We start from the raw sequence: 21,281 nt of genomic DNA on the forward strand, positions 1-21,281 counted from the left end.
CATTTTCTAGTGTGTTACCGCCACAGAGTAATCAGCTTATAGAGAATGTGCTCGCCAGAGTCACTCATGTGACACGCAAGGAATAGCAGATGACGCGACACGCCATCCACGCATGACATGGTTCATCTACTTTCCACCAGGTGGCGATCCCGCTTGATCAATATAATATAATTGGTCAATATAAAACAACGACTAAAGATTCGAGTGCAATATGCAACCTTGAAACACCTAACATTGGTGCCACACTAAAATGCCCAATTTAAAGAAAAATACTTAGCTGCTCACTCGCTGTCTGGTCTTCCCTCATATGGTTCAACATTTCGTGGTCTGATTAACAAGACAAATAATTGCTAAAGTTTGACCGGAACACAGATTCTGTACATTGATGGCTGGATGGTTGTCGTCTTTTTATTCAGTTCTTCAGTGAGGATATAAAGGCCATAACTATTACTTAGACAATAAATTCACGAGTATACTAATACTAAGGGTAGGTAATTTAGTTTTGTTTTCAGCTATGAGTTTTACGTAACAAAAATCGTGTGAGTAGTGAAACCTCCAGAAATTAAAAAAAATACAGTACACAACGTACTTAAAGGAATAAACTACGGAAATAGTTGTGACATAAAAAGCAAACTAAACCTTTTTTGTTGAGCTCTCTGTCTTGTCTACCACTGTAACAATTTCTTTAAAATCTGGACGCAGTTACTGAACCAAAAGGGTTCCCTCGCCATTAGCCGTGGAAAGTACTCGACACTCGATTACCCCTTATGTGTGCGATCACGTTTCGAAGAGTACTCACTTTTTGGATATTTACACAAGTTAACCTACTACGAAGAGAAGGAAAAGGTAAGCAGCCTTCTATATACCATAAGGCTTGTTCTAGCCGTCGGTAAATAGGCAGTATTTCTTATACTAGCACAGCGTTCTTTTCCTCTGCATTTTATTATATTATTTTCTATAGTTTAGTGCGCAAACTTTGATGTCCTTTGAAATAAAAAGGAGCGTTCCGGAATTCGTGCCGAGGACTTGAAAACTGTTATAGTTCCTTAATGTAAACAGGCCCCAAATCATGTGCAGCATAAGCTTGCGACTCCGAAGCTTTGAATATTCACATGTGGAATAAATTTTAAACAATTGGCATGTATGCTCGCCCGCGTGTGCACACCACTATGCCTCGTTTTCAGCGTATGTTCAAAAGAAAAGCTATGATCGGCACAGATGTAACGGTAGCTTTGACACCTCACAGGAGTCCTGCATACCTGCGGAAGAGCAGCGGCATAGCTGGCCGCTTCTATGACCACACTTTTCTATCATTTTCCCAGCACGGAAGCTCGCAGGTCAGCATCTATGTCATCTATGCTGATGTGATGGCAAGATAATCACAGCAAGGACTCTTAGCGCTCAAACTTCTACGTTAGCATGGGTGCCATTTATAGAGGTTCATACTTGAACAAGTGCGTTCTACATGCGACGACAGCGCCACTCAGGAGGGGACAAGGCTAGGTTGGATTGCCTTTAAGATCGCCGATTAGCTGTACCTACTGCTGAATAAAAGTTTTTCTTGTGAGAAATGTAGGAATGAGCCCCACGTTAGTCTGTTGTACTTAACCAGTATGTGCGACAGCTGTTAGCCTAATGCATTGTAAGGTCGGATTCACGTGTCCGCCAATTTGACGACAGAACTTTGAGATGCATCGCAGAGTGTGTGTATGGTGCAAGACTAGCTCACATTCAGTAAGGTGTACATGAAGGCGCATTTTGTTACACTCGTGGTGTAACAGCGCAAAACGTAGACGGGACACGAGACGAGAAGACGACACCACAAGCGCTTGTTACACTGAGGTCTGTTATCTCCAACCTAGAAATACCGAGCTGTGCCGTACCTCTTAATGAGACAATCGGACACTATTCGCATTGGAACCCTAACTTACGGCCACAGTTTAAACGTTCTAGAAAAATACCACTAGATGGTGTAACAGCTGTACTGGAGAGAAGGCCATTTATTTGATCTTGTTGTCCCAGTCTTTTGAAGTGCTGTAAATATAACGAGCAACGCTCTTGAGTCTATCTAGAATACGTTTGCCTGTCCGACCATTCTGGCCTTGGATATATAGTTGGAGTCGCAACGTAGTGCAGTGTGTCATAGCAGTGCGTGAACGGCTCTCTTGTGGAACACGCGGCGTTGTCCGTTATGTACCCTTCTACCGTGCTAGAAAACAAAAGAGGGGTCAACCGATGCAGATGAAGGACGTCTGCCTAATTACCGAAGATGCTTACTACAAGCAAGAGGTCATTCTGGCGATAGCCCGTAGACAAGGCTCTTATCACGTATCAGGCAATAATTCGTCATAGGGCTTTCTTCACATCTGCTTTCATCCTTTTAATGAGAATCCCACGTACGGTTTGGAATTTCAGAAAGGGGACTCGAACGCCCTTGAGTGACGCACCGAGTCCATGTTACGGAGTGGCATACCTTCTAGCCCACACTTTGTCATGATATGTCTTGAGTGTCATGATTTTGTCATGACGTGTGCAAGGCTGTTGGAGAGTCATGGTAGTACCACGTCGATGATATGTGAAACCTCCAGTGTGCATCCCCTCTGAAGCGGGACTTTTGTAAATTGTTGTATGCCAGGGGTATGCTCAAACGCAACAGCCAATCTTACCCAGCATGTAGTCGCCAGACTCTTGGGTGCCTGCGTTTTCTTGGTGTTTTGCAGGTATACATGGTTATTACACTTACAACATATCTTATTACTGAGCTGAGCTTGACCACGTTTAATTTCTAGAGCAAGTTGCATTGGAGGCCTTCGAACTTGATGCTATTAGTAGTTTATTCCGTGGCGATAGCACTACTGGGGCGAGCATGGAAGGAACTCAAAATAGGGCGTCCAGCGCCCTCTAAACTTATCTTGATTGGGAAAAAGTGGTCTCCAATCCACGTGGCGAAGGCGATTGGACAGCGAAGCTGTAAACGCCGACAGAAATTTTATCCATTGGCAGGTATTCTGAAATTATTCACGTGTTGACATTCGCATGCACTTTACCTAGTTACTAGCCTAAGACGTATCGATGGCGTGCGACTTGACTGGCGCCGCTACTTCATGCACATATAAATCGTTGACCAGAGAGAAGAGAAATGCACCTCTCCAGGTGTACACGCTGCTCTTCAGCGTTGCTCAATATCCGTGGCCTTGCCCATAATACTGTCACACAAACCATTTGCTGGGCGGGTTCTTCATTTGCGTACAAAGGTGTAGTTAGGTTACTCCCTGCTTGTATGCCACTGTCAAGCTGCCGTCACACGGGAAGTCGAAGGCAGCTGAGTAGAAACCTGTTCTCGCCATGGTTTCCGTTTTGAGCTTCCCTTCCACTACTTTGGTAACGATCGGCGTCATGTCGTTTTCACCACAGTCTAAAAGTTAGTCTGCCATATTAGTGACCATTGCCATATAAGAGTGTGTTTGAAACGAAAAATTATCGGGCCATAATGCAGAACGTAGCTACAAAACAATCTCACACGAGATGCGCCCTCGCGCTGCCACCTAGTAGCTTTTTGGTTAGATCAGCTGTTGGAGCGACTACGCAGGAAAGGCTTTCGCTCCGGGTTCAAATCCCGGACCAGGGGGAATTTTTCGTCAACTGCGCAGTTTTCTGTTCGAGAAAACCTCCGAGTTTTCTTGGCAGTTTCTTTCTTCAGTGGGATAGATAAAAACTGAATTTCGTGGCATTTCCTCACATTTCATAATCCGGCGAAAGAAATTCGCCTTATTTCAGGGTTTGTTTGTTCCATGTATAAGATTGGAACAACCTGCATTGCTATCATCCGCATTACTCCGAACAGCACATGACAAATTGCGCAGCAGCCATGAGCTACACATTTTCTTAAACATTACTGTTGCACATATCTGTTATTACGACCCGCTCCTTTCTGTTGTGCTTTGGTTTTTGGATGTATTTAAAGCAATCAAATAAACATCTGTTGCGAAGTATAAACAGACCCCACTATCCACTGAAACTATAATGACTTTGTTTGCGTAGCATGATTGTGCCAAGCGTAACTTTTTTTACTCTAAAAGGACGGTTGTAGGGAACGTTTACCATTGGTGTGAAAGCAGTACTTACTAATTCATATATGGAGCTATGCATAAAACCATACCGTACGTGTGCCACATGTATCCAATAAAGTAAATTGATTGTGTATGCAACATGCAGTCTGAATCACAGCATTAGTGTAACCATACCCGGCAAGCGCAGGTACGTGCAGGTCATAATTATCTTTTGATCAACACTGTAAGGAAGCTCAACCGTACATTTTTTAACAAAGGCCTTTGTTTGAATTATTCGCTTGCCAGTAACAGGTGAAATTTTACATCTGCTGTGAGTGTCGGATTCAGCGCACACGTGGTAAGCTTACGCGCTTCGAAATTCCCATTTATGCCGCTTCAAGATGGAGCATCTGAAGTTTGTCATACGCATTTTTTATATCACTTGGAATAAATACCATGTCAATTAGTTTGGATTGCCAAAACGAGAATCATAATTTGAGGCACGCTGTAGTAAAGCCTCTACGAAGTAATTTTGACCACCTGGGGTTCTCTCCCAATGCACTGTGCACAAGCACTTCTGAATCCCGCCCCCATCGTTATGCGAATGATTTGGCCGGGATCAGACATGCCACGTGCAGCGAACTGCTCTATGGCTCTTTTGGTGAGGTGGTGTCCACGATGGGAGCGTTTTGTCAAAACATTTACCTAAAAATTTTACTTTATTTCCTTTATAATTCGATAATTACTTCATTTGTATGCGTGAAGCAGCGTGCTGTAATACATAGGTAGACAACTATTTTGGAGCTGTAATTTGTACTGCAGTCCAACGATAACAAAAAAAGAAATGACGTGAAGGATCGGCTGTGAGCCTCCACAACGAGGAACCGTACTGTCGAAACTTCAATGTGGAAAGGGTTGAAGTGAGCAGGGGAGAAAAGAATATCAAGAAGAAACGACAAAGCTCGAAACATTACCAAACAAGGTTAGGAATTATGAACACAATCGCGTCATTCCTGCAGGACACAATGACACAAATTGGCCGTTGCGTTTAAATAAAGCGAACCTAGGTACCTATTAGGCGGCACCGGGCCACACATCAGGCGATAATTTACATGGACTCCTTTAGATGCATTACAAAATAAAACGTGCTACATGAGCTCAAAAAACCCAAATAGCTCAATGCAATTCCTCAACTTGTTTAGTGTTGTCGTTACAGCCACAACCGCCAAGCCAATTAATGTACCTTATGAACATTTACAGTATTTTGTGAAATATTTATGTTTTTCGTGCTCTTCACAAATAGATAAATTTATGCTCTATTATTTGCAGGGGTCCGGAATACGAGGAAAGCACCATACCTTGTGAGTGCAGCATAGTTTTCGATAAAATTCAGTTACCCTTCCTTTTTCTCCCCACATAGGGTTGCAAGTCGCAAAGGGAGTAATAAATAGCAGCGGCATGGTTTAATCTTCTCCATATTATCGTATCACCGTGCAAAAAATTACTCTCAATATAATCACGTTGTACCTAATTTTTCTGAAGCTTGATCAAGCATACAACTGATTGAGTTTTGCTACTGATAATTTATTGGAATAACTAAACCAGTAACTAAACCAGGTGAGGAGGAAGTGAATTAAGTAAGAGAACAACTGAGCATCTAGAGCAGTCTTCGGAGCTTATCACCTGATCTCCAGTGCTAAGGTTCAATAAGACTTCGCCAATCAAAATTAAAAAAAAATGGTTATGACGTTGTTCATATAAACAAAGCTAAAGTACTTTTGCGAGTACCATTCCCAGGGCATTTTGTGCAATTTGTGAGAGCTGACTGTGTATCCCTTCATGCCTATAAATGTTATCCTGTCAATCTGGGCCGCGGGTTGTCCATTTTGTAATGCGTAGGTAGGATTTACTCGGTAGGATTTACTTGAGCTCAGAGCCGCTAAGAAACGGACGTAGCCCAAATGACTCGAACTCATGCTGAACTAAAGCAGGCCCAACTCGTCTCATAACGACGGCGGGTCACTAGAGTGAGACTCATGCAAACTCATTAGCTCTCACAGTGTTAGCAGCTCACAGTGTAGCACTCACTGAGGCTTAGTCAGAGTGAGTAATTTATTCAGACTCACGTAATCGCGAGCTCAAAATCAATGGCTTATCGCTCATTCAGACTGACTTGTTTATCACTGAAAGGTTATTCTGAGTTAGACGAAAGTAAAGGTGAAGGTCTGATGCGTATGCATTGGCGTTAGACTCGGAAGTTTTATATCAGCAGTCTCCCGCTAAAACTACGATTAAGAATAAATTATACCTGCACTTAAGTTTACTTGATTTCAACAATTTTCTACATATCACAAGTGCAGGTTACCTGATGTGTCATCTATATAAATTACTTTTGAATTTTAGGACCAATTTCTACACTGGCAGTGTTTATCAACCGGACAATAAAAGATTAGGTGAAGAACATCCATGAGTATTTTTTTTTCTTCCAAATTGCGGCATTTATATAAAAAAGCGTACTTCTAAGTCCATTTGTAAGTTTATTGGAGTTTTGCACCCTTACTTTGGGTTCTCGAACATCAAAGTTTCCTAGACGAGTACTAATGTTTCTGAAAGAATACAATCGAACAGGGTAACTGATATTGATATTTACAATTTCTAAACAAGGTGATTGAGCATTGAGGCTGAGGGAAATAGAGAAAGAAGTCCCAGATTGCTTGCGCAGCAAGGCAATAGAGACATGAAGTAAGACTTGTAGTTGTATCGACCGTGTAAATTTCAGTACATATTCCTTGACTAAAAAGTTCACCGACGATTACGATACTGAATGCTGCGAAATTTGAGCGCATCTGCATGTGTGTTTTCATTTCGCGATAGATTGGCTGGCACGGACAGTCTGTCTCGAGCGGGAAGTCGCAAACGGATTTAAGTGTGGCGCCCCTGCCTTGCTTATCGGGAGATCGCGAGAGGCAGTGCGTTGGGTGACGACTATAGCGTGACGACGATGGATTGGAGAGAGCCGGATGAGAAAGACTGACGACGATGAAGCAATCATGACTGCATCATGTGGACCGTGAGACAAGGAATGCATGACGACTACCATTTGATGCCGTTGGGATGACAAACCTGTGGGTACAATACGATGAGGAGAAGTCTATTACGATGATGGTGTGACGACGACTGCACCACGAAGTTTGTATGACGACGTCATGACAAAATCCAAAATACGAAGCTTGAGTGAGACAATAAAATGACCGCCACAGCTTCACGACGGCATTAAATAGAATGCATGATGACTCTGTGACGCACGGCAGAATGACGAGAGTCGAATGGCCAAGCCTGAATGTCAATACTGCAAAGATCACGACGATATAACCACCAAGAGCACATATTTAGTGGGAAAAACTAAAGGTAAACTCGACGAGTGAGTGGCCGCAGAAGGCGTGACGACGATGTTAACAAGAGAGTCAGATTAGGAAGCTGGAATGACCACAATAGAGCGACCATGATGGCATCACATTCGCAGCCTCGCGGTCCAAGCTGTTAGAATATTTGTCCAACGATTCGGATTAGAAGGCATGGCCACTATGGCATGACGACAATTACATGACAAAGCGAAATGTACGACTATGGGACAATCACGAGGACATCGCAACTGCGAGCAGGTATCCAGCGGCTCAAATTGGTAGACAACTTGCGGCGCTGCATTGGCATAAGCGGATAGACAGATAGTTTCAAAGCGTCTCAAGTGCGCAAAGAATGATACTTGCATTAAAATTAACTGGCATCAAAAATGTACGAGCACGCACAAGAAAACACACAGATATAACTCGATCACCACGAATTATCGCTACTACAACGCTGGCTGGAAAAATGCCACTCTCTGAGAGCGGATATTTATTGTGCTGCTTATAGCCTCAACGTGTATCCGAAACATCCGATTCCGTGACCTCGAACGCTAGGTTCGCAGAAAGACAGCGCACATGAAGCGCCAAAATATTTCGAGTCGCCCCACCTTTTCAACTACCCCAGGCTCCAACCGAGCTAAAGCGTGTGAGCCTCGTTGGCGGCTAGATGTGGAGCCTTAATGGGGCTGCAGGTGGAGACACGTCGTCGCCTGCCCCCTGGGCGTGCTCCGTCACGGAACTGTGAGCTCAACATTCCCCGTCTCTATGCACTCTTCTCGCGCACATGGGAAAAAAAATGAATATGCGGTTTTACGCTCAAAAACAAAGATTTGATTTCTAGGAGCGCCGTAGTGGGCGACCCTGGAATAGTTTGGACCACCAGGAGTTCTTTAACGTACACCTACACCTAAGTACATGGGTGCTTCTTCCGTACTTTATACGGCACCTTGTGCCAAAGCCGAAGTCGATGACGACGGCAAAAAACTGGCTCGAGTGTCCGTCAGATTTCATATCAGTCTTTACGGGACGAGTTGCATGTAACGCTGTTAGAATCAAGATTTCAGGTAACTAAGCAAGTGAAAAAAAAAAATCTACAACAAACCATCTCATGATGATTGTCGATAGTAATGCGATGTAAGTACGCAATTCAAGTACACGATGTAAGTACACGCTATCAGTAATATCAGCAATTGTCTTTACAAAAGGTTCCTTGCTTCGGCTAAATGCGATGTGCACCATCCTCACCATGGGCCCATTTTGCTATGGAATTCGCCTACCGAAGTTCGCAGCTCGCATGGCAATAAATATGATGGCGTAGCAAAGTTAAGGATGCATAGTTAACCATAGCAAAGTAAACGATGTCGGACAATGTGGCACATAGCCGAAAGAAGGAAAGTCTCAGAATTACCACTACACATGTCGCACGCGACTGCACGTATATCGTCTGGTGCTACTTTACTCCGTTGCTATTCACATCACCGTCGACAATCCTTGTGAGATGAGTGCTGCCGCAATATTAAGGACATGAGTGTAATGGTGTAGCAAAGCACTAAGTTAAAGAAACAAGTATGGTGCAATTGGTGCAAAATTGGTGCAATTGATGCAAAAATTGCTATGTTTATATTCATACTACAAATTCGCAGGACGCCTAGGGTAGGGTATATTTATTTAGCGAGTGAAACTCTTACGCACGTGATTATTCAGAAAGCAGGGCGTTCGGCTGACAGCCGTGCTTCTTCTAAAGTTATAATTTAAGCAAAATGTTAAATTTCAATGGTCTTTGCATTCACAATTTTATCTGATGATACGTCGATGCCCATTCATCCCAATTAAAACACTCGCAAATCAAGTACAAGATGATATTTTATCCATTTATGTGTCATTATGTGTCGACCGGTTATATGTCGCCTTGAGAGAGACTATTCCACTTGAGGAAACGTTCGCTCGCGCTTTTACTGTGTTCTCGGTTTGCTCATCGTCTTCAATTTCCAACTCCCGTATTGTCCGGGGTTCGCATTTATTCATTTTTGTAATTTTAAATGTATGCAAATTTTCAGCCAACATAAAACATTAAAACGGTATTTAAATGTAGCTACTGACGGTCTTCATCGTATACAGTCACAATGTTTCCAATTCACTGAAATAATGCCAGCGAACGCATACATGGATGAAATTCTCGCTATTTTTAATTTAAATTTCGGTATAGCAGGGCCAAATTATGAAAAACTGCCCGTAAATGACAATTCAGCATAAGTAAGAACCGTCAATTTGTCAGTGGGAGCACCGCTGCAATACGCGTGCAGTGCTGCACCAAATTGGTCACCGGGATGTCATCCTTCCGGCCATTCTTGGGCGTTTGCGTACAAGATTGCTCTCGCAATGTTATTCAGTTCTGTTCATGGGCAAGAGGATGGAGGTGGAAGGCCCTTTCTTCAGGAGATGTCGCGCCGTTTGTCAGCACGGTAGGAAGCAGTTAGCCAAGTGACCGTGCTTACCTTGCAATAGCCCGTCTATGACAAAATGTTGCACCTTTCCAGTTAAATATCCGCCCCGAATACTGTCGTCACACAGATCCCAAGAGCCATGGCCAGCAGCTCGAGTTCCTGTTAAACCGGATTTGTTCAAATCCTAACAGGCTTCAACTCCTAGCAGTCATCGTGCATTGTTTCGTCAACAAATACCTACGTACAGCGAAGCACGTGTTTGTATGCCGCAGTCATCTGCCACTGCCTTGCGCCCCTGTATGATGACGCATTCAATGGCTTGCTGCAGCACACACAGCTGTTTTACTGGTTCCGTCAACGGACGTGACCACGTCGTGGTGACCGACAGGGCCAAGCCCATCTACCCAACAATCTCAGTACGAAAATCCACCATCGCTCACTTCCCTCCTGCTTTTGTTATAAAAATCTACTTCTACCAGCCCACTTGACAGCCTAGATATTGTTTTGGTTTCACTGTGCAGATCTGCCATCCTGCTCAGGGTGTGGGCGCTGCACTTTAGTGACCTCGGCTGCCTGCCTTTCGTATTTGACGCGCTCCTGTATTCCGCCCTTGCTTTCAGCCTGGTTGCATCTCTGTCGTTCGCTTGCCCGCGCACGCGCTGTAATATTGGGACCTATCTTCGCTTTCTGTAGGGTCCATTCTTTTTAGCACAGCAGCACACAACTACAGACGACTTTCCGGAGCTGTAGTAGTGGCACCAATGTTGGTACTGGCATTTTAGTACATATTCAGAACATGCACTATATTGACTTTCTGCTTTGAAGTTCGGTCCATCGCTTTAACTTTTACTTGGTATGCACAGGGGCGTTGGTGGTTTTTGCTTTACAGGCTTTCCTCTTTGTTCTTTCACGTGTATCTGCGATTTCTTATATTCTGATCCCTAGTTACCGCTTTAGTGTGTTCTTTCTTTTTGTTATACAGCTTGTTTCTGCTAACTCGTGCAAAGCCTTTAACTATCCGCGTGTTTCTTATGCAAATTTAATGAACTTAGTATTTTTCACTGTCCTACTCAAAGTGTTTCTTCTTGTATAGGTGGAGATAAATATTTAAAAACAATCTATTACCTACTTCCAAATGCATTTTACTCATAACATTGTCTGTAGAGAAGCTGTACACCCTTTTCAAAAATAGCGACATCATTTATTTGCGTAGTAATAAGTGCCGTAGCTTCAATTTTCCTGACCGTAAGGACGGCGAGTTAGAGTTGAATCAGTAGGAGGTTACTAGGTGCTACGATATGGTCGACAACATATACATTCAAAGGCTTTGTATTTAGTTAAATATCTCGAGTTAACTAAATCTTTGTATAAAAAATTGTCCACATTTCTCAGGGGGAAAGTGAGCAATAGAGGTCCAATATAGTACGTCGCGTATAATGGATGCAGTCTGGTAACGCACACGTCTGTTTTTTTTTTCAATCTTTGCCTTATTTCCCTGAAACACCCCGTATGTATTATATGCTTGCGCTGTAGTTATAGATGCTCAAGTACATGGTACGGTATGCTGTTATTATTGCTTGAGTAACGTTCTATTTCTTAATTTCATTACAGAAGAGCTTTCTTCGAACTCAAAGCAAAACACCCACCGAGCCTTCGCATCGAAGCTTACATGAGTAAATACTGGTTCACGACTTGCCACATTGCAGTGATATGAAAATTGACACCTTGAGCGTCATTTCACAGCCATGATGGTTGTTGTATGAACATGTTTTAAAGAACATCATAGACAAATGTTTAGTTAGGTGATAAATTACTATTAAATTTCTGCAAATGCATCAGACCTCATTTGACGTCATGACATTATGATCATGATCATAATGTCATAATGTCATATTGTCATGCCATAATGTTATGATCATGATCAAAGCAGAATTGTCTGCTTTGATCTCAGCATGTTTAATGTAACAGTTATATTGACTATTAGAAAAATATAAAAAAATTGAACTTACTGAGTATCGAGAATTCTTTTTTTATTGCAATGGACAATGAAAAATACCCAGATAAAGAACCAACTAAGGTGCTGTAGTCATATACTGATGGTGCAGCAAAATCCGATAATTCGGATCGATAAAATTTTTCATCTAGCTTTTCTATCAAGAAAAACGCTTAACTAAATGAGCCTAAATCAAATTACCACGATATGATTGACAAGAGTTGCTCTATAGCGTCAGTTCATTTAAACACCGCGTGTAGGTGCACACACCAAATATGTAATACACTCTACGTTCGAATTAATCAGTTTTTTGGCTGTATTCACATGCATAAGCATGAGGTAAGCGTTAAACGTTGTGACATCGGAAGCCCAAGTACCCGTTTGTTTGTCTTAATTGTATACGTGGCCTGATAAACATTTCCAGGTGGCGGTTATGTGGATCATAGAATATCTGGAAACTACGATATCGTCTATGCTGACAGTACTTGTTTTATAGTCGCTACACCTAGAAAAGGTACGTATCTGAATTCAAATAAACAAGAAGATTATATCCCGAACAAACAGGAGTGCCTTATATTCTATTATGTGATCCGGATTATTGTTTCGAGTTTGTTCTTTTATTGAAATGTATGCCGTTCTGTAGGCTGTATGCGGGATTCTAAGAAATGTATACAGTTTTCGCTTCACTTTGCTTAGTGCTTGTAGGCTGTGCTTGCTTATGGGCGTTTCAGCCATTGTCGATTATCACAATTTCTGTCAGCGGCCGCTGGCGCGAAATATGTCGACCACCGAGAGGCTTACAGCTGCGCTTGAGACAAAAAAAAAACAATTTCTAAACGGAGATGTCGGTTACATTGCTTGCAAACATATGCATGCAGAAGTTTTGAACCGCAGTCTATGGCCCAAAGAATGAAACGTTCCTTTCCTTCGAGCGCTTCCTAACCTTACGTGAGGCCTCCTTACAGCGAAGGACCGATGGAGAAAGCAAGCGTACTCTGATAGCTCCTTTCAGCCGTCCTCACGTAAGGAGTGGTTGCCGCATGCCTGGGTTCGAGCTTAACTCTTAAAATGTTTACGGGAGCACCATTATTCTATAAAAAAATATAAAAAAAGTTGTATCGTCCACAGTCTTTAAACTGAAGAGATAATATAGAGAAGCGTGGACGCTTCCTTCTAGTTTTGTTGACTAAAGTTAAAAAATGTAGCGTACGACAGTGCAAAACTTGATGTGCTCCATCAGCGCTGGCACGCCGGCGTCGTGCAAGGCCTAGCAACGCCTAGCAACGCTTTCATGCCGCACGCGTGACTGAAACGAACATGCCTGCAAGACATACCGCGCTCGCGCTCCTCGGCAGGTGGACGATAGGGCGCATGCGCAAGCAATCGTCACGTGGTGAAGCAGTGAGGTGAAGCGCTCGTTCACGGCCAGGAGCGGCGTAAGGACGCATGAAGGTGGCTTTGGAGCTACCTTATGCTGAGGGAGCACCAAGGAAGCCTTCACCGAGGGCCCCTCAGTAAGGAAGCTTTCAGAGTGACATAAGGTAGCCTCACCGCAATGAAGGTTTCCTTACTGAGGTAAGGAAGATTTCATTGTTTATCCCTATATCACCCTCTGCAAAACACTTCAGCACTCAAGAGATTGCTGATATTCTTTGAGACCTGAATTTGTACTCCAGGATTGCCTTGCCGTATAATAAAAAAGTTTGACCATTTCGCATGTAGGGCAATTCAATAAAATTAGGTAAGAAGGTTCAGCGTTGTCCTTGGGATACCCTGAAGGTGTTCTGTGACTGAAGGATCTAAACGTTTCTTTTATGGCCTACTCGGCTCTAACAATACATTAGGAGGATAAGTTGGTGCTATGCAGCACGTGGGGCAGGATATGCAGACCAAGAACAGCGCGCTGGCCGCTATCTAGCGTCTCATAACGCTGGAATGAGGACGAGTGCCCCTAGAAGTACAGCAGGCGTCGTACCTTGTTAGTACTAAATATGACATAGAAGCGACAGCGTCGGCATTAAATGCGTGAAGTTCAATGTCGGTTCCGCTCAGACAAGTGTATGCGCTAAAAACAACTCAGCAGTAATGCGGATGTGTGGCAAACACTCTAGGCAGACAGGGAAGGGAAACGCTGCCCTGGCTCAGCTGCCAAAGCAAGGTGTGCGGCCACGCGCTACTTGATGGTGATCGATGACGTGCACAGCATGACGTGTTCATATATATATATATATATATATATATATATATATATATATATATAGGCGCGTTTGTATGTGTGTGAGACAGTTTTACTCGATCTTATTTAAGATTGAGTTTGATTTGGAATGGATTCTGCTGTCCATCCGATTGAGAATAGTTTTATGGTGAGTTTGCTGTGTCTTTTTAGGAGAAAAATGCAAGCGCCGCGGTTGCGTTTGTTGAGCCCTTCTAACCGCACACACGTGAGCCACGAATCTGGTCTCGATATGGGGACAGCTGGGCGGCGGTAGAACTGACGGCAAAACGGATCTTGAGAATCCATATCATTGCTATTACAACAAGCTCCAGTGATAATTGAACACACGAGGCACGCTTGTGTATAAGCGTGTGAACTTGATCTTTTGTTTTGTTGCTTTTCAACAGCACAGCACAAATTTCTTCAACACACCATACAAGTTGTTTTTTTTCTGCAGATACTACATTGGAATGGAGCGTCAGCAATGCCTTAAGAGGAAGCTTTAGCTCGGGCCCAACTCCGACGCGGCCTATTCAAATACATGTAAAACGCAAAAACGTTTTTCTGAAATAACCCCTAGACCGATTTTAATGAAGTTTGTTGCATTTGAGAGAGAAAGCTAAATTCTAGTGACTGTTGGAAGCGGAATTTCGATTTAGGTCCTGGATCTTGTTAGAAGAATTTTCAAAAATTCGGAAGTTCGAATAAAATGGAAGAACGAAGTTTACAAACTCATAACTCTGCATCAAAAACAGCTATCGCGGTTTTGTAAACGGTATCCATTAGGCCATTGAAAGCGGACAAATCTGATATGTCATTTTATATCTTACGTGAAATTGTTACGTTGCTTACAAAGGTTCTGCAAAAGCTGTATTTCCATATTACAAAATTTTTTTAGATTCATGCATAGCATATCAATTTTGTCCGCTTTAGATGTACTATTAGATGCAATTCAAAGAATTGTATTATCGTTTTTCGTTTTAGAGTTACAGAGTTGTAAACTTGATAGTTTCTCTTTTTGAAAATTTGCGATATTCGTCAATTTTTAATAAAAAATTAAGGACCTAAATCAAAAATTCGAAACCAACAGTCACTAGATTTTAAGTTTTTCTTTTATATGCGACAGGCATCGTCAAATTTGGTGCAGTGGTCGCCGAGAAAAACGAATTCTCCTTTTACATGTATTTAGATAGGAGAACCCGAGCTAAAGCTCCCTCTTAAAGCAAACAGGTGATATGTGCAACAAAATTTACTCAGGCTATGTCTCTGTTATGTCTACTGTAGGATGAGTTCTGCTTGTGAAGGTTAATGAAATAAATTATATGGTTGTGTTTTAAATGATAAAATCATGATATAATTTATAGGTATAACGTAGTAGAGACTCAATATTAATTTTGACCACCTTCTGTTCGTTAAGTCGCACCTAAATCAAGATACACGAGCCTTTTTGGATATGAGCCCATTAATATGATGCCGCTGCGGCTCCGATCTGCGGATCCGCAACCGAGAGCTCAGCAGTGCAGGGCTGTACAGTCTAAACTACCAGGGCACGTTCGTTCTCAATTTTATTCTACTTATTCGTTCTTAAAGTTTTGTTTGATCTTGAATCTCTGTAGTCAGATTGTGCGAATTTGTGCGGGTACAGGGAACCGACATAAAAGCGTGTTCAGCTGTTACAATTGATGTGAGAGCAACGTATTGAGCCAAGAAACTTTTATTCGAAGTAAACTTGAATACGCCTCAGCTATTTGGAGCCCGCACGAAGCTTACTTAATTAATATGTTAGAATCAATGCAAAATCGTGCCGCTAGATTCATCACTTCCAGATACAGCCGTGAAGAAAGTGTCAATTTGATTAAACCATCTCTAGGACTCGAACCATTGGTGTTGCGTCGGAAAATTGCGAAACTGTGCCTTTTCCAGCGACTTTATTATAACTTCCCCGAACTGCATGGAAGGCTTCTAATCCCACCAACCCGTACATCTCGTCGCCTTTTTAACTCTTGCAGCATCCAGCGCTTGCATGGTTCAACACTTTCCTTTAATCAATCGTTTTTGCCTAGCGCCATTATAGAGTGGAACAATTTACCAGAGAGAGTTGTCAATGAGTGCAACCCCATTATCTTCAAGCAGCTGCTTACTGATCACCTTAAACCCTAACCTTATAATGACCGTACTGTGCCTTCATTCTTTTGCGATTGCCGTCTCACACTGTGACTGCTCTGCTGATTTGCTTTTGCATTCTATTCAGTGTGCCTCTTGGCTTTTTGTTGTTGTTGTTTGTTTGTTTTAATGCGAATCCACAGGCTGAGTCTTGTAAGAAATTTTAACCATATCTTTGTTTCTGTACTTATCTTTTGTAACCCCCCCTTATGTAATACCCCGACAAGCGTCCTTAAGAAAAAATAAATGATGATGATGATGATGACAGACAGACAGACAGACAGACAGACAGACAGACAGACAGACAGACAGACAGACAGACAGACAGACAGACAGACAGACAGACAGACAGACAGACAGATAGATAGATAGATAGATAGATAGATAGATAGATAGATAGATAGATAGATAGATAGATAGATAGATAGATAGATAGATAGATAGATAGATAGATAGATAGATAGATACCCAACTAACGCTACCAAATTGCGCGAAGAATTGCAAGAATGATAATGGCATTAAGTGATCCTGACATAGATCGGGCAATTGATACCCGGAGGACCGACAGCTTACCCGAGCATTAGTTGTAGCGAAGGTTAAACAGACTTGCAATTGACATGCTAGCCACAGGAAGCGATGTTTTCCAAGGCTAAGGCTGCTAAATGTTCCAAGTTTGCCTTGATCACTGACGAGCTCAGGGCATATCAGCAAAACCTAAATTTTGAGATGGCTCCAATCGCGAAGACAAATTTGCTCGACAGTGTCACATCAGCTGCAGCGTTTTTAGAAAGGCTCGGATTTCTTCACTTCGGACACTTCTCGTACATGTTATTCGGTGCAGCGAAGTACCATCCAGCAAGGCTGCCCAATAGTAATTGGTTCTTCCGAGCCAGTACTCTCACGTGACGATATCACTGGATTCGACTACATTGCTGCCAACGTATATTAATTCGTGAAGATGTGTGCCACTTGACCTATCTTCACGCCATATAAAACGCTGAAGTACTTTTTCTGTAGAATGAATTGAATGGTGTTTTATTTCTTTCGAGGAAGAGGAGAGGATTTTTTAGAGATGATTTTTGAGAAGAGATTTGAAGCTTTCATAGTGAATATTTTTATGCGGCATCCATATGCACATATTTGCATGGTTGGCTTTATTTAGCCACAAATGCACCTTTCCTGGCATAGAGGTCCCGTACAGAGTGCCACAAGCCGGGAGCACGCTTGTACATGCGGTGACGGTATTTACCCGATGACCGCGTCCCACAGCCGCAGAGGATGTTGAAACATTACTCAGTCTATGGTCGGACAGCAGGAGGAGAGAAACCATTCCTGCAAATCTCTCCAGCACTGCCTTTTGGAGGTGTAACACACATAAGTTGCCAATTCCCAGGCCTGAGAACATTGCTCTCCAGGCCGTTAGTTTCTTACGAACCTGACCGGTTCGCCTTTGACGATAGTCGAGTGTCGGCCGGGGTACGTCTATTCTTATTTGGGTAAGCGGTAAGTGACTGGTGGCAGATTGGATTTTGAATCCATGCCCTCGCGCAATAAAAAGGGAGACTCAACCACGAGGCAACGACGTTGGTGGGGTTTTTGCTTTCTAGTTTCTGCAAGTTGGGAATGGGCGCTACATATTCCGTGCAAGCCTTCTGCCATTAGGACGATCAATTAAAACGAGTATTCTGCGATTCTTGTCGCTAGCATGTCGAATCACAGGCCAGTTGTTTATTGCAGGACTACGCGCGTATAGAAATCAGACACTGTTGTACCGGTGTAATGCCGATTTCGTCGAAATAAGTTTTTGTAATGAGAGCAGCATTCCAGGCAAGTTGGTAATCCATTACTGAAGTATTACTGCGCAACAGAAAAGACACGGACGTAAGAGAAGAAAAAACAAACACTAAGTGCATACTTTCAACTACATTTAATGTGACACTGAAGTTTTAGTAGTGCTGGCATTTAGGTGACACCTTTGAAGCAGTGCTTTTTCTGATCAACTGCAGTCGCTCAGTCACTCTTTAATTCTGCTAATGAGCGGGAAGGCGACGGTTCAGTACACGTACCTGGTGGCCTTAGTTTCGTAGAGGGGAAATGCAAAGAAAAGTCGCTCCATAATTAGATTTGGGCGTGTATGAAAGGATTCTAGGCGAGAAATACCTGTTGCCATCAACTGCCGTGTCTCCTATCAAAGCTCCAGTTCTTATATGGGAGATTTGATTCGATGGATGGACTGTAATTTTGCTCCTTTTTCCCAAGATTGTAATTTATTCATTTGTAGAACTTACCATATTGTAATGCTGCTGAATTAACGTATGTTGTTTTACTTTCAAACACCTTAACTCAACCTCTTTTAATAAGCAGTCCAGAGTTTTGACATAAACTCCTCATTAAAAATAACCATAAATGCTATATATATAGACCCGTGGCAGGTTAACCACAAATAAATGCAGCAAGGTGCAGCATTGGAATACAATTTATTTAAAGAAAACTGCAATGGAATGAATATGTGCTCGAAGTAATGCGTCACGTTGAATTGTAAGGCAAATGTATTTCTTTTTATTTCTTTCAGAAATTTCGCAATGCTTACTCTGGAGGCGAGCAGCCGCTACAGAAGCGCAGCGTACTCCATGCAGGAAGGCATTCAGAAAGCTGTGCAGTCAGTATGCGGGACATAAATTTGTATACACGAAAGAAAGGTGCAAGATGAGCAACGATTTATAACGGTCATTCCTCCATACATAGGTAGTTTTTGCAGGAAATTGTTGCTTTACGTTACTGGAATGAAAATGTAAGACTTGAATCTATGGGTTAGCACTAAATAAAATTTCACTGGTCGGAGAAACTTTTCTAGCGAAGCCCTTTATGGCTAGCCTACCCTGAAATCTTTATGTGCGTGCGCTAAAACTCAGGGCCCTCTCTTTGTCGTCGGTCTAAGTTCGTGAGTGACTAGTTTTCTTCCACTCTCCAAATGTGGCGGGCACGCCGCGCATGTCTACATTGCGGTGGTGCGTAGTCCTGTCTACATGTCACGCATGTCTACTTTTCGCCAGCTCCTCGACGCAACTGCGCTCTAATCAAGTGTGTGGCTAGTTTCCTCCGGCTGCCCGAGGGAGCGGTAGTCGTCCAGGCTGGAGCGCACTGATAAAACCAGCAGCTACTGAACAGTGCATTTAATAGAGCATGAGCGATTGGTCGTGCATAGATAAGGACCAAGACAAAAATCTAACTGCTACCGAAAAACACGCGTAGCCAAAACAAAGCACGTCGACAAGCTCGAGCAGAGGCAATAAAAAATGTGCTGACCGACAAACGAGCAGCGCACGTGGACGCTACCTACACAGGCCGGATAAATAGTATCATCACGGCAGTTCATAGATATGGACGTACGTTGATGAAAGAAACTATTCAGGCCGGCTGCATTACGGAGAGAGAAGAAACTCCGATCGCTAATGAAACAACCACTTAGGGCAGGAAATTGATCCTGTCGAATTCGATGTCGGCTATCAAGGCATGTGCGGCCGGGTACATGAAAAGCACGGCTCTGCAAAATTTAACACAACCTGAAGATGAAATAAGAATCCGAGTGATCTCTAGCGCTTAGCTTCGGAGACCGGCTCAGCCGGGACAGGAAACAAAGGCGGCTCTATCCACCGTGACACGACACATTAAAGCCTATTTCACAAGATGCGATTTTCGTTGCACTAGAAGTGCGATTTCCGTCGTTTGCGACAAAAATCGCAGTCACAGTGCCAGCCCCCAATTTTCGACCGCGACCAACCAGTTGGTCGCACAGTCACACTGTCGCAGCGTTCGCTTCGATTTTCCGTCGCAATTGCGCGGAGAGCTATTGTGGAGCTATTTCGCCGGTTTGTTGTGGAAAATCGCGTCTTGCAGAAAAAGTGCAATGCGCGGAGACGTAGATTGCCGAATTTCTCTTTCTTGCACAGACACCAATAAACATTGAATGTCATGCGGACTTTGTATCCTTACTGCCTCTGCATTAACATTTGCTTTGAAAAGTAATTACCTCTACAGCTAGTAAATTAAGTAAATTATTCGCTTGCTATAGTGGCACAGTGACAACGTACCCTCCTGCGCCGTCATGTAAAACTCGTGCAACAATGCGAAAAGCAGGCAAACAGGCTGTTCTTAAACGACACGTCAAAGAAAAGTAAATCAAAACTGCGCAGTAAAGTCAGACAGTTGCATCCCTTCCTGTGAAACATTAAATGTTCTAAGTACAAGTATTTCTTGCACGTTCGCAGCTGATCAAGTGTGCAGAAACATTCATGTCTTACATGTTTCTAATAAGTTTCTAAGCTTGTGATCACATATATTAGTGTGTGAAGCCATATAATGATATCCGCTGTGATTACTATATTTATAAGTTATGAAATACCATGCTACTTGCAAGAAAATATCACCCAAGAATTTTAGAACAAATTTCTGCACTTCAACTATACCCAATATATGGTTTCTTCATTAAAGGGCTACAAACTGCTTTCTTGCGATGACAAACCTATTCCAAATTTTACTTACATCCAGGCAAGAGAAAAAAATCTATAGACAAAAATATTGTTCTTCAATTTAATCAGCTGGCACTGTTGCTATAGCATTTTGCTGCTAACACAAGGCGAGGGGTTGATTTGCCAGCCTTGTAAGTCGCATTTCGATGGGACTCATAGGTAAAAAAAGCTCTTGCACTTGTATTTAGTTCATAAGCTGTGATTGAACCCTTAAACTCTCAAATACTATTGCTTAGGGGGCATGCTCATGCAAAATCCAACTCCAATCGAAAGCAAAGCGCACGATTGTAAAACAACCATATTTCGTGATAATTTGAGTGTGCAAATATTCATTGCATCAATATGTATTGTTCAAGAGCACTGCACAAATAAGCATAATCAGGTGTAGCAAGTACTCTGTCAGGAAGCTGGTTATACAGATGTATAAACGTCAAGACATGAATGCTCATACTACGTTGCACTCTTTTTCAGGAGTGGTCCCTTC

The 21,281-nt window shown here is 42.7% G+C and overlaps 1 long non-coding RNA gene across 1 annotated transcript; it reads left to right on the forward strand.

Moving 5' to 3' along the window:
* Nucleotides 1-706: 706 nt before the first annotated feature.
* On the forward strand, nucleotides 707-19,935 carry LOC135905270 (uncharacterized). Its single transcript, XR_010565362.1, has 5 exons — nucleotides 707-846; nucleotides 5,379-5,410; nucleotides 11,509-11,570; nucleotides 12,315-12,404; nucleotides 18,841-19,935. It is a non-coding gene; the product is annotated as an uncharacterized lncRNA (long non-coding RNA).
* Nucleotides 19,936-21,281: the final 1,346 nt, after the last annotated feature.

Source organism: Dermacentor albipictus, chromosome 8 (genome assembly GCF_038994185.2).
Source record: "Dermacentor albipictus isolate Rhodes 1998 colony chromosome 8, USDA_Dalb.pri_finalv2, whole genome shotgun sequence".
Taxonomy (NCBI): domain Eukaryota; kingdom Metazoa; phylum Arthropoda; class Arachnida; order Ixodida; family Ixodidae; genus Dermacentor; species Dermacentor albipictus.